Genomic DNA, 11354 nt, shown 5'->3' with positions numbered 1-11354 from the left:
AACCAAGAAATAGACTAATTGGCATTCATTGGCTTTTCTTCAATCGGGAAGACTTGACCTTCAAGTCTGCTAATTTTTCTTTTCTTATTTACTTGGTGATTTTTCTCTCCTCCTTTTTCTCTATACGGTTCTTCTGGAACACCTTAGATTTCTTTTTTCTTCTATTTTTAAAAAATCATTTTAATGAGGTATAATTGATGTACAAAAGCTGTAGGTATTTGATGCATATAATCTCATGTGTTTGGAGAAAAGTATACATGTGTGAATTATCACCACAATCAATGCTATAAACTTATCCATCACCTCCGAAAGTTTCCTCCCACCCACTTTTTAAAATTTTTATTTTCCTTTTGCGGTAAGAGCATTTAACAGAAGATCTGCCCTCTTAACAAAATTTAAAATATACAATATTTTAAATTTTGCTAAATATTATTAATGATATTAGTATTATTAGTCATAAACCCTGTTTTGTAGAGTAGATCTCCAGATCTTCTTTATCTTAAATAACAGAAACTTGGTATTCTTTGATCACTACCTCCCACCTCCCAGCCCATAGCAACCACAATTCTAATCTCTGTTTCTAATGAGTTTGACTATTTTAGATTCCAAATATGTGAGATCATGTAGTATTTGTCTTTCTGTAACTGGCTTATTTCATTTAGCATGTCTTCTAGATTCATCCATGTTGTCACAAATGGCAGGATTTACTTCTTTTTTTTTTTTTTTTTTTGTGGTAGACGGGCCTCTCACTGTTGTGGCCTCTCCCATTGCGGAGCACAGGCTCTGGACACACAGGCTCAGTGGCCATGGCTCACAGGCCCAGCTGCTCTGCAGTATGTGGGATCTTCCCGGACTGGGGCACGAACCCGTGTCCCCTGCATCGGCAGGTGGACTCTCAACCACTGCGCCACCAGGGAAGCCCCTCCTTCTTTTATAAGGTGAATAATATTCCACTGTATGTATATACCACATTTTCTTTAAACATTCATCCGTTGATGGGCATTTAGGTGGTTTCCATATCTTGGCTAATGTGAATAATGCTGCAGTGAGCATGGGAGTGCAGATATCTCTTCAAGATCCAGGTGACTTCAGGGAGTTTGTGTTTCCCAAGGTTAAGCTGCTATGACCTACTTAATACTCTGTGCAGAATACCAGCTATGTAGTCCGTATTGTGGTTGGCCAGGCCCAGCTGAACCTCTCTGTATTTTTACTCTAGAGAGGCAAAGAAAGGATCAGCCTTTGACTCTCCTCTTTCTGTAGTTTCTTCTTCACCTCTGATCAAGACAAATAAGCAAATAAAAAATGGGCAAGGGCTTCCCTGGTGGCGCAGTGGTTGAGAATCCGCCTGCCGATGCAGGAGACACGGGTTCGTGCCCTGGTCCGGGAAGATCCCACATGCCGCGGAGCAACTGAGCCCGTGAGCCATGGCCGCTGAGCTTGTGCGTCCGGAGCCTGTGCTCCGCAGCGGGTGAGGCCACAACAGTGAGAGGCCCGCATACCGCAAAAAAAAAAAAAAAAAAAAAAAATGGGCAAAAGCACACTTTACCAAAGAAGAGATAGGATGGCAAACAAATACAAAAACTTTGGTCATTAAAGAAGTGCATATAATAACCACAATGAGTACCACTGCATACTGGACAGAAATGGCTGAGATGAAAACAACAGCTGTAACACCAACTGATAATATCAAGTGCTGGCCAGGCTGTGGGACACTGGATCCCTAATACGTTACTAATAGGAATGCAAAATGGTACAGCCACTTTGGAACATGATTTAACTTACAAGGTTAAATCTATACTTACCATATAACACAACAGCAATCCTATTCCTAGGTATTTACCTGAGAGAATTGAAGCTATCCATACAAAAATCTGAACATGGATGTCTAAGCAGCTTTAGTCATAATTGCCCAAAACATCCCAAGTGTCCATCAACTTGTAAATAAATAAAATTCCCTACAATGGGATACTACTCAGTAATAAAAAAAATGAAAGAAGCCCAAGGCAAAGATTGTATAATACTGTATGATTTCATTTATATTTACATATAAATATTTATATGTAGTTTAAGGCAAAACTATAGAGATAGGACAGAGAATGTGTCAGTGGTTGTCAGTGTCTGGGAGTGGGAGAAGGAATTGACTTTAAAAAGGCATGAGACAATTTGGTGGCGGTGATGGAAATATACTGTGTTTTGATTGTGGTGGTGGTTACATGGTTTTTTATATATATATACACACACATATATATATATGAGAGTGGCTACTTCAGACCCAATCAAATAGCCTTGAGATGACTGTAACCCTAGCCATCCCTTGACTGTGAGAGACCTTGAGCTAGAACCTCCAGCTAAGCTGCCCCCGGATTTTTGACCAACAGAAAACTGTAAGATAATAAGTGTTTGTTGTTTTAAGCTGATGTTTTGGGGTAATTTATTATGCAACCATATATATATACATATATCCTATTATGTGTTCTATCTATCTATCATCTATCTGTCTTTATTCCAACATAATCTGCGTAGGTTTAGATCCACTGAAAGATATACTCACTTTATACAGAATACTTACAATGTAAATCTGAAACATTATCATTTGTATTATTTGCTTACTTCTTCCTCATGGTTGCCTTTTATCTGCCTCACCTAAAGGGCTTGTCAAAATGATTCCCTATATAATTAAGAGAAGGACTTTCTTCAAAATCACGTGTAACATTTATCATAAAAAGCCGTACTTTTAAACTGTTTATAATTTTTTAAATGGCAGTGCATTCATTCAATACAGTAATCACTTTTTGAGTCCTACCTCCGTACAAGACACCATGCCAGGCACAGATGTCACATTGGTGTAAGAGATCCATGTAGTCTCCACTTTCATGGGTCCTACTGTCTAGAAGGGAAGAGAGACATTAAGTGAATAATCCAGCAACTGAATACAATTGTGATAAAATACCATGAAGGAGACAGGTAGGATTCAAATTTTTCAGTTTGGAAGGTACCTTATAGTATCCATCAGCACCTCCGTATGTAGGAAAATATTAATTACCTCCAGACTATAAAACATATTCATGTTTATAATTGTAGACATTTAGAAAAGCAAAGCGCTCATTGTAGAAAAACAAATGAAAGACTCAAAAATATTTAGGAAAAAAAGTAAAAGTTGTGTGAAATTGTCTTGTGCCCTTTAGAATGCCTTTGTCCATGGAGGTGGTCCTCCCTTTTCTGTTGTGAGAGGAACTCGAGCTGTGGCTGATCATGCATATGAGTTTCCTCCTAAGCACCAGCTGCTGCATTGCGACCTACATCCTGCCCACACCTTGGGTCGGCTGAATTAGATGTGTTTGATCCTTCTGTTTGCAGCCACAAGGGTCTACTAACAGCAGCCAGCAGCCATTCCAAGGGGCCCCGAATGGCCTTGAAGTTGTTTATGGGGTTGGTGTGAGCTGGTGCTGGACGGTGAGAAATCATAGGGGCGGTTGCCCTGAGACTGAGCTGCTGTTGTCTAGGCAACTTTGTTAAGAACCATCTGTTCCTCAGAAAATGAAACCTAAATTAACTCTTGAGTTCTTAGAATTATGGCTTTTCATTCTTAACCGGTCCTTGGCATTTGGAAGCTTCCAGGTCTCTTCAGTTGAGTCGTTTTCACCTTGTTTAGGGTCCTAAAATCCTCATCAAATAGAATTGCTCATAAAGGTCTCTTCTTTCTTAAATTACAGTTAAAACAAATTCTTTCACCATCCAGATGGCAGTCAATATATTTCTAGAATGACATCCCCAGATCCAATGCTGAGATTCTGATTTCACCTCCAAGTCTAAGACCCTCCAAAGATAAACAAAAACCCAGAGGGTGACATTTTTAAAAAGCATGTTTCTTCACCTGAGTGTAATGTGAAAAAAAATCACATGCCTTTCCTGAGTTTTAGCTGTGGCAGCCTCACACCCATGATACACAGCATGAAATGAATTATGTGCTGCATTGGGGATCAGTGTAGCTTCTTTTTTTTTTTTTTTTTTTTTTTTTTTTTGTGGTACGCGGGCCTTTCACTGTTCTGGTCTCTCCCGTTGCGGAGCGCAGGCTCCGGACGTGCAGGCTCAGCGGCCATGGCTCACGGGCCCAGCCGCTCCGCGGCACGTGGGATCTTCCCGGACCCGGGCACGAACCCGTGTTCCCTGCATCGGCAGGTGGATTCTCAACCACTGCACCACCAGGGAAGCCCAGTGTAGCTTCTTTCAATATTTCCAACATGAAGAGTTTCTTCTTCAGTGTTAGAACAGACAGTTATTTGTTCAGTTGAGCAGGAGACAATAATAGTTGATCCTTTTATAAATACGTAGTGTACCAGACTATTTTAGGCACCATTTTAAAGATACTAACTCATGTAATTCTCACAACAATCTTATGGGACAAATGTGCTAGTGTGCTTATTTTATAGATACAGAAACTGAGGCACAGAGAGGTTAAATAACTTGCCCAAGGTCACAAATCAGTAAAATTCAGAGCCAGGATTTGAACTTGGGTAATCAGGCTACAGAGTCTATGCTCTTAATTACTGTTACAGCACTTTTGAAAGAAATCAGCTTGTGCTCTGGAGTTACAGTACAGGAAATATTAGCATTTTAAACACTGGAATTACACTCAGCACAACCAAAGGCTCACACTAAGAGAGGTATGCAAGAACTAAGACCACACTACAGAATTGCAGGTTACAGATTCACACATCCCAGATAGTTAATTTAGGCTCATAGTATTAAATTTCATTCTATCTCTCTCTTATTCTTTCCATCTCGAACTTTTTCTCTCTCTCCTTGAAAAAGTATAGGCTTTCAATTCCAGTTTGAATTTTGGCTTCATTGTGCCTATAGTATGTCCTTTTATGCTATTGTCCTTTTATGCTATTCCCTAAGTCTTTTGTTTTCCTCATTGTATGATCAGGCCACCCAAGATGGCTATTCTTTTGCTCTCTGTCCATCCCCTGCTGGACCAGTGCCTTCTTCGCCTACACCCTACTCACCTGACTGACCTTCCTACACACTTGCTCCTAGGCCCAGCTGGTGATTATTCTAACCTTTAGATCAGAACACTTTGAGAACTTATCAAAGGGGCAGTGAGGAGCATGCCCCTTTGCTAGTTTCCCTGATAACCATAACCGGTGAGCCAATCTGATGTTGGTAACCTCCCCCTCCCCCCAGGAGCCAGGAGAGGAGACTGTTGCCATGTCCTGACCGCCTTCTGCCACATGGTGAGGTGTCACTCCAGGACCCTGTTTCAGACAGGTAAGATCCCCCATCCATTAAACCATCGATGTCTCTGTTGCTGACTCTGGGCTCTTTCTTCAGTCTCGAGGATGGGCAAGTACAGGGCTCGCAGGCCTGCAGGGTGCAGCCCAATACTCGTCTATAAAATTGGTCTATGATTTCCATTACAAAGTTCAAAGGAGGTAGAGTATATGAATACTGTGTAAAATATTATGCAGACGGAATTTCAGGGATTGATTTTTATTATCTGTATGTGAAATAGGTGACCACTTACCTGGTGTAATTTGAAATCTTCCAAGGAGTTCTTGCTTTCTCCAAATATCTCTCATTGTGTTTTTTATCAGTGCTTGAAATCCCACCATTAAAAAGCAAATCCTTTAAGTTTTGAAAATTTTTATCTTAAAGAAATGACTGTTTAGATGTATATACTAGTGGGAGACACAACTCTTAAACCTTTCCTGCTAATGCATTGAGGATGATCTAACAGATATTTGACTGTCTGTGCCTGTGGGAATGAGACAGTCAGCACTAGACTGGGAAAAGGGCGATAGGAAATAAACACTTTGCAGGTGGTATATTGTTGCTAAATCTCAGCCTTGAGCTATTTGAAAGCCAGATATCTGTGCCCTTCTATTAATGATGATGTTACCAACTCTGATAATCTTTATAATTTTCTTATAGCAAGTTTGAGTGCAATACTTTCCTTATTAGAACTGTATTTTTGTACTTTTATTTATGCTATGTATACTGAGTACCCACTCTATGCTATACATTGTTTCAGGTGGATTCCATACAATGGTGAGGAAGACAGTGTCTAGTGAGGAATAGGGAATTCAGACAACAAGCAGGTGATTATTGCACAATGTGATGAGGGCTGAGAGAGATGGCTAGGGCGGTGTGCCCTTGACATTCTGTTGGAAGAAACCCTACCAATGCTTTTGGAGGGCAGGGAGGGTTTCCCCAGAGAAATCTAAGAAAACAAATGAAAGGAAGAACAAGCCAGGCAAAGCTGTGATGGGGAGGGGGTGGGGGATTTGTGTTTCAGATTAAGGGAGAGGTACATTCAGAGATCCTGAGTTGAGATAAAGCAATGTAGCTTCAAAGAATTGAAGGGTGTTCCAAATGGCTTGATCATAGAATGTAAAATAAGTATTGGAATTTAAAAGGTAAATGAAGATAAAGTCAAGGAAGGCCTTGGAACTCACATTAAGGAGTTTGAATTCTATTTGTGTTTATGTACTGCTGAGCGGGGGAGCTGAATCAGAGTTTGCATTTTTGTGGTTCCAGACCCTCTCTGACTTCTATAGCCTTCCCCCTCACCCACTGTGTGCCACCCAGACACACTCCCACCTTGTCTCCATGCACATTCTACTTAAACCAGTCTTGCCCCCAAATTCCATTCTCCTCACTTCTTATAAGCCTTTATGGAAAGGCCAGTTTCTCAGTCAGATCTTTGTTCACCCTATATTTATAAGATCAGTCCTCCTTCCTAACATTCTCTACCCCCTGCCCCCAGCTTCCCAGCTCCCTCCCTCTCTCACAGTATTTGCCAATATTTGATATACTATGTAATCTATCTATCTGTCTATCATCTATCTACCTCATCTGTCATCCATTTACCTGTTCCCCACCTACTGTCACTAAAATGTAACTTCCCTGAGGGCCTGGATTTGAGTTGAGAGTAGCTCCTGGCACATAGTAGGAGGTAAAACGTATGTACTTACTAAGTGAAAAAATAAAAGATTTTGAGTGGTCACTCTAGCTTCAATGTGGAAATAGGATTGGTGGCAGGCCTGGAGCCAGGAATGCCAACTGGAAGCTGTGGTGCAAATTCAAACAAGGGCAGGATAGTGTCCTGCACCACTGATTCTAGAAATTTTTAGAGAATGAATGAATAGGGCTTAGTAATTGATTGGGAATGATAGTGGTAGAGGTGGTGGTAGGGTATCAATAAGGGGAAGGAATAATGTAAAATGATGCCTGGGTCTCATAGATTGAATTATTTGGAGAGAAAATATTACTTCCATCCTCGCTGATGTTGGATTTGGTCATAAACTCGCTTTGGCTGATGGACTATTAGCCAAGCAATGTGAGCAAGAACTTTAAATGTCCTTGCGTGGTTGGTTGGCTCTTTCCCTCTAATAATGCAGCATCTGAAGAAAATGTTCAGGGTAGCCATTTGCCTTTTTAGCCTGGGGCCCAGAGTCTACACATACGGACCAGACCTGGACCCACATCCTATGAACTCGAGCTAAGCTACTTGATCTGCAGAAGAAGCAGAGTTGCCCAGCCAAGCTCACACAATCAAATAAAATGATAGTTAGCTTTTAGACCTACATTCAGGAGAATGAATGTATTAACTGAATTTTGAGGTAGTTTGTTACACAGTGTTATTATAGCAATAGCTGACTTAGATACCAAGGTTCTGGCTTGGACTACTTGGAAGACAGTTGGTACCTTCTATGAACACAGGGAATCTAGAAAAAGAGCATATTTGAAGAGAGCAAGATGTTGAGTTCAGACTTGGACATGTCAGGTTTGAGCTGCCTATGTGACATCCAAGCACTTTGATCCAGTTGGTAGAGAGATACCTGTGTCTGTAGCCCACGAGGGACAGCCAATCAATAACTATGATTGGAGAACCACTACCACATACAAAATGACAGAAACGGTGAAGGAGTGAATAGAATGAGAAAAGACCCTAGGACAGAGACCTGAGAGGCGTTTCATTTTAAAGGACAGCGACTAAAGAACCCTCAAAGAAGCTGGACTTCATAAGCAAGTTGAAGGCAGCACGGCATAGGTGAGAGCAACGTGCATTCCTTGTTTGGGGACTGGTTCATATGTGTCTCCCAGACCCAGAGAGTGTAGCTCTGACTAACAGCTTCTCTGAGTTTGCTTCCATTCTCTTGTTCACATCCTCCACAGCTCTCAACAGAAACAATAATAGCTCCAGAGGACTCAGAAGACCATTTTCTATTGCCCCTTCCCAGGCTGTGTGCAACGGCCATTTCTGACCCCCTCATTATGGAAACATGTAACAAGTCATAAGTTCCCTCTGATTATCAGGAAGGGCAAGGAAGGGCAGAAGTGTTCTTCTCTGCTCAACGATCCATGCAGCTCGAGCAATATCCATCGCAGGCAAATTCAAAGCAGAAATAAGTTGAGATGTACTGCCCAGCAGTTCTCATAAATGAATTTAGTCCAAGTTGAATTAAGGTGATCTGTGAAAATGTGTTCCAAAATGATTTTCTTCAATATTGAGGACACCAAATCATTCTGAAAAATGGTCTAGCACTTTCGGTAAATGTTTCTATTACAGCCTTATAATTCTATAGAAGTTAGACTAGGGACCTCTAATGGTGAACACTGCATGCTATTTAATATTTGCTGTCACTTTTTTGAAGGCAAAAAGACCTCTTCATTCTGTTTTTGCTGACTGCTCTCAGCTGATGTGTGAATGGGTAAAAAGACCATGTTTGCCAGGTGTGGAAAAAACCATCTGTTGAAGCTGGAAATTACACATTATTGTTCTTGGTGAAGAAGGGTGATGGCATTTGAAAGAGACACGACTCTTTCTGCTGGAGAATTCTCCCAGCAGCATTTTCAGATTTTAGGGGATGAGTCAGCTTTCTGACTTCTCTCATTGCTTCCCGATCAATCGTGCCCAGACTTGACTTAGAACTTTCTGAATCTCACTTCATAAATTGCTTCAGGGGTGGGGAAGGTCAAAGGAGCCAGGGAAGTTTTCCCAGAGGAGCCACATCTGGAGGAGACCCAAAGGAGTATAATTTAACTGGCTACTGGAGGAGGGATTAGGTCTCTATATTCAGTACAATGGGGAGCCATTAAGTATTTCAAGCATTAGGGGAGCATGATAAGATTTATTTTGAGAAAAGATCACTTGGGTAGCTGATTGAAAAGAAGCAAGAGTTGGTAAAGATGAATCAGTTAGGAAGCTACTGCAATGGAGTTGTCCAGGTAAGAGATACTGCTAGGTTGCATTAGGGTGAAGGTGGTGAGAAGATGTATTTGAGAAATAATTAGAAGGTAGCCTAGGCAGAACTTGGAAATGCATTCAAAATGGCGAAGATGAACAGTATAAGAATCAACTTATAGGACTGACCAAATTTTGGAAGAGAACCAGTTTCTACTCTTGATTTAGTTACTTGGAGTGCAGAGTGAGGGGAGGTGGTGCAGGAAGGTAAGTAATTTGGTTTAGGACATTTTAAGAATGAAGCATTTTTGAAAAAATTTAATTTATTTTTTTTGAATTTTTGAATTTTATTTTATTTTTTTATACAGCACGTTCTTATTAGTCATCAATTTTAAACACATCAGTGTATACATGTCAATCCCAATCGCCCAATTCATCACACCATCACCACCCTCCCACCACCACTTTCACCCTTTGGTGTCCATATGTTTGTTCTCTACATCTGTATCTCAGTTTCTGCCCTGCAAACCGGTTCATCTGTACGATTTTTCTAGGTTCCACATATATGCATTAATATACGATATTTGTTTTTCTCTTTCTGACTTACGTCACTCTTATGGCAGTCTCTAGATCCATCCACGTCTCAACAAATGACCCAATTTTATTCCTTTATCCATTCATCTGTTGATGGGCATTTAGGTTGCTTCCATGACCTGGCTATTGTAAATAGTGCTGCAATGAACATTGGGGTGCATGTGTCTTTTTTTTTTTTTTTTTTTTTGCGGTACGTGGGCCTCTTACTGTTGCGGCCTCTCCCGCTGCGGAGCACAGGCTCCGGACGCGCAGGCTCAGCGGCCATGGCTCACGGGCCCAGCCGCTCCGCGGCATGTGGGATCTTCCCGGACCGGGGCACGAACCCGTGTCCCCTGCATTGGCAGGTGGACTCCCAACCACTGTGCCACCAGGGAAGCCCCCATGTGTCTTTTTGAATTATGGTTTTCTCTGGGTATATGCCCAGTAGTGGGATTGCTGGGTCATATGGTAATTCTATTTTTAGTTTTTTAAGGAACCTTCATTCTATTCTCCATAGTGGCTGTATCAATTTACATACCCACCAACAGTGCAAGAGGGTTCCCTTTTCTCCACACCCTCCACAGCATTTATTGTTTGTAGATTTTTTGATGATGGCCATTCTGACTGGTGTGAGGTGATACCTCATTGTAGTTTTGATTTGCATTTCTCTAATAATTAGTGATGTTGAGCAGCTTTTCATATGCTTCTTGGCCATCTGTATACCTTCTTTGGAGAAATATCTATTTAGGTCTTTCCATTTTTTGATTGGGTTGCTTGTTTTTTTTAATATTGAGCTGCATGGGCTATTTATATATTTTGGAGACTGATCCATTGTCCGTTGATTTGTTTGCAAATATTTCCTCCCATTCTGAGGGTTGTCTTTTCGTCTTGTTTATGTTTTCCTTTGCTGTGCAAAAGCTTTGAAGTTTCATTAGGTCCCATTTCTTTTTTTTTTTTCGGACGCGCAGGCTCAGAGGCCATGGCTCACGGGCCTAGCCGCTCCGTGGCATGTAGGATCTTCCCGAACCAGGGCATGAACCCGTGTCCCCTGCATTGGCAGACGGATTCTCAACCACTGCACCACCAGGGAAGCCCTAGGTCCCATTTCTTTATTTTTGTTTTTATTTCCATTACTCTAGGAGATGGATCATAAAAACATCTTGCTGTGATTTATGTCAAAGAGTGTTCTTCCTATGTTTTCCTTTAAGAGTTTCCTTAAGAGTTTGGTCTGAATTCAGTGAGGTTGATTCCTCCAGCTCCATTTTTTTCCCTCAAGACTGCTTTGGCTATTCAGGGTCTTTTGTGTCTCCATACAAATTTTAAGATTTTTTTGTTCTACTCTGTAAAAAATGCCATGGGTAATTTGATAGGGATTGCATTGAATCTGTAGATTGCTTTGAGTAGTACAGACATTTTCACAATATTGATTCTTCCAATCCAAGAACATGGTATATCTCTCCATCTGTTGGTATCATCTTTAATTTCTTGACTCAGTGTCTTATAGTTTTCTGCATACAGATCTTTTGTCTCCTTAGCTAGGTTTATTCCTAGGTATTTTATTCTTTTTGTTGCAATGGTAAATGGGAGTGTT

The sequence above is a fragment of the Kogia breviceps genome, chromosome 11 (assembly GCF_026419965.1).
Source record: "Kogia breviceps isolate mKogBre1 chromosome 11, mKogBre1 haplotype 1, whole genome shotgun sequence".
NCBI classification, from domain to species: Eukaryota; Metazoa; Chordata; class Mammalia; order Artiodactyla; family Physeteridae; genus Kogia; species Kogia breviceps.
The sequence above is the reverse complement of the archived record's forward strand: the minus strand, read 5'-3'. Positions refer to the sequence as shown.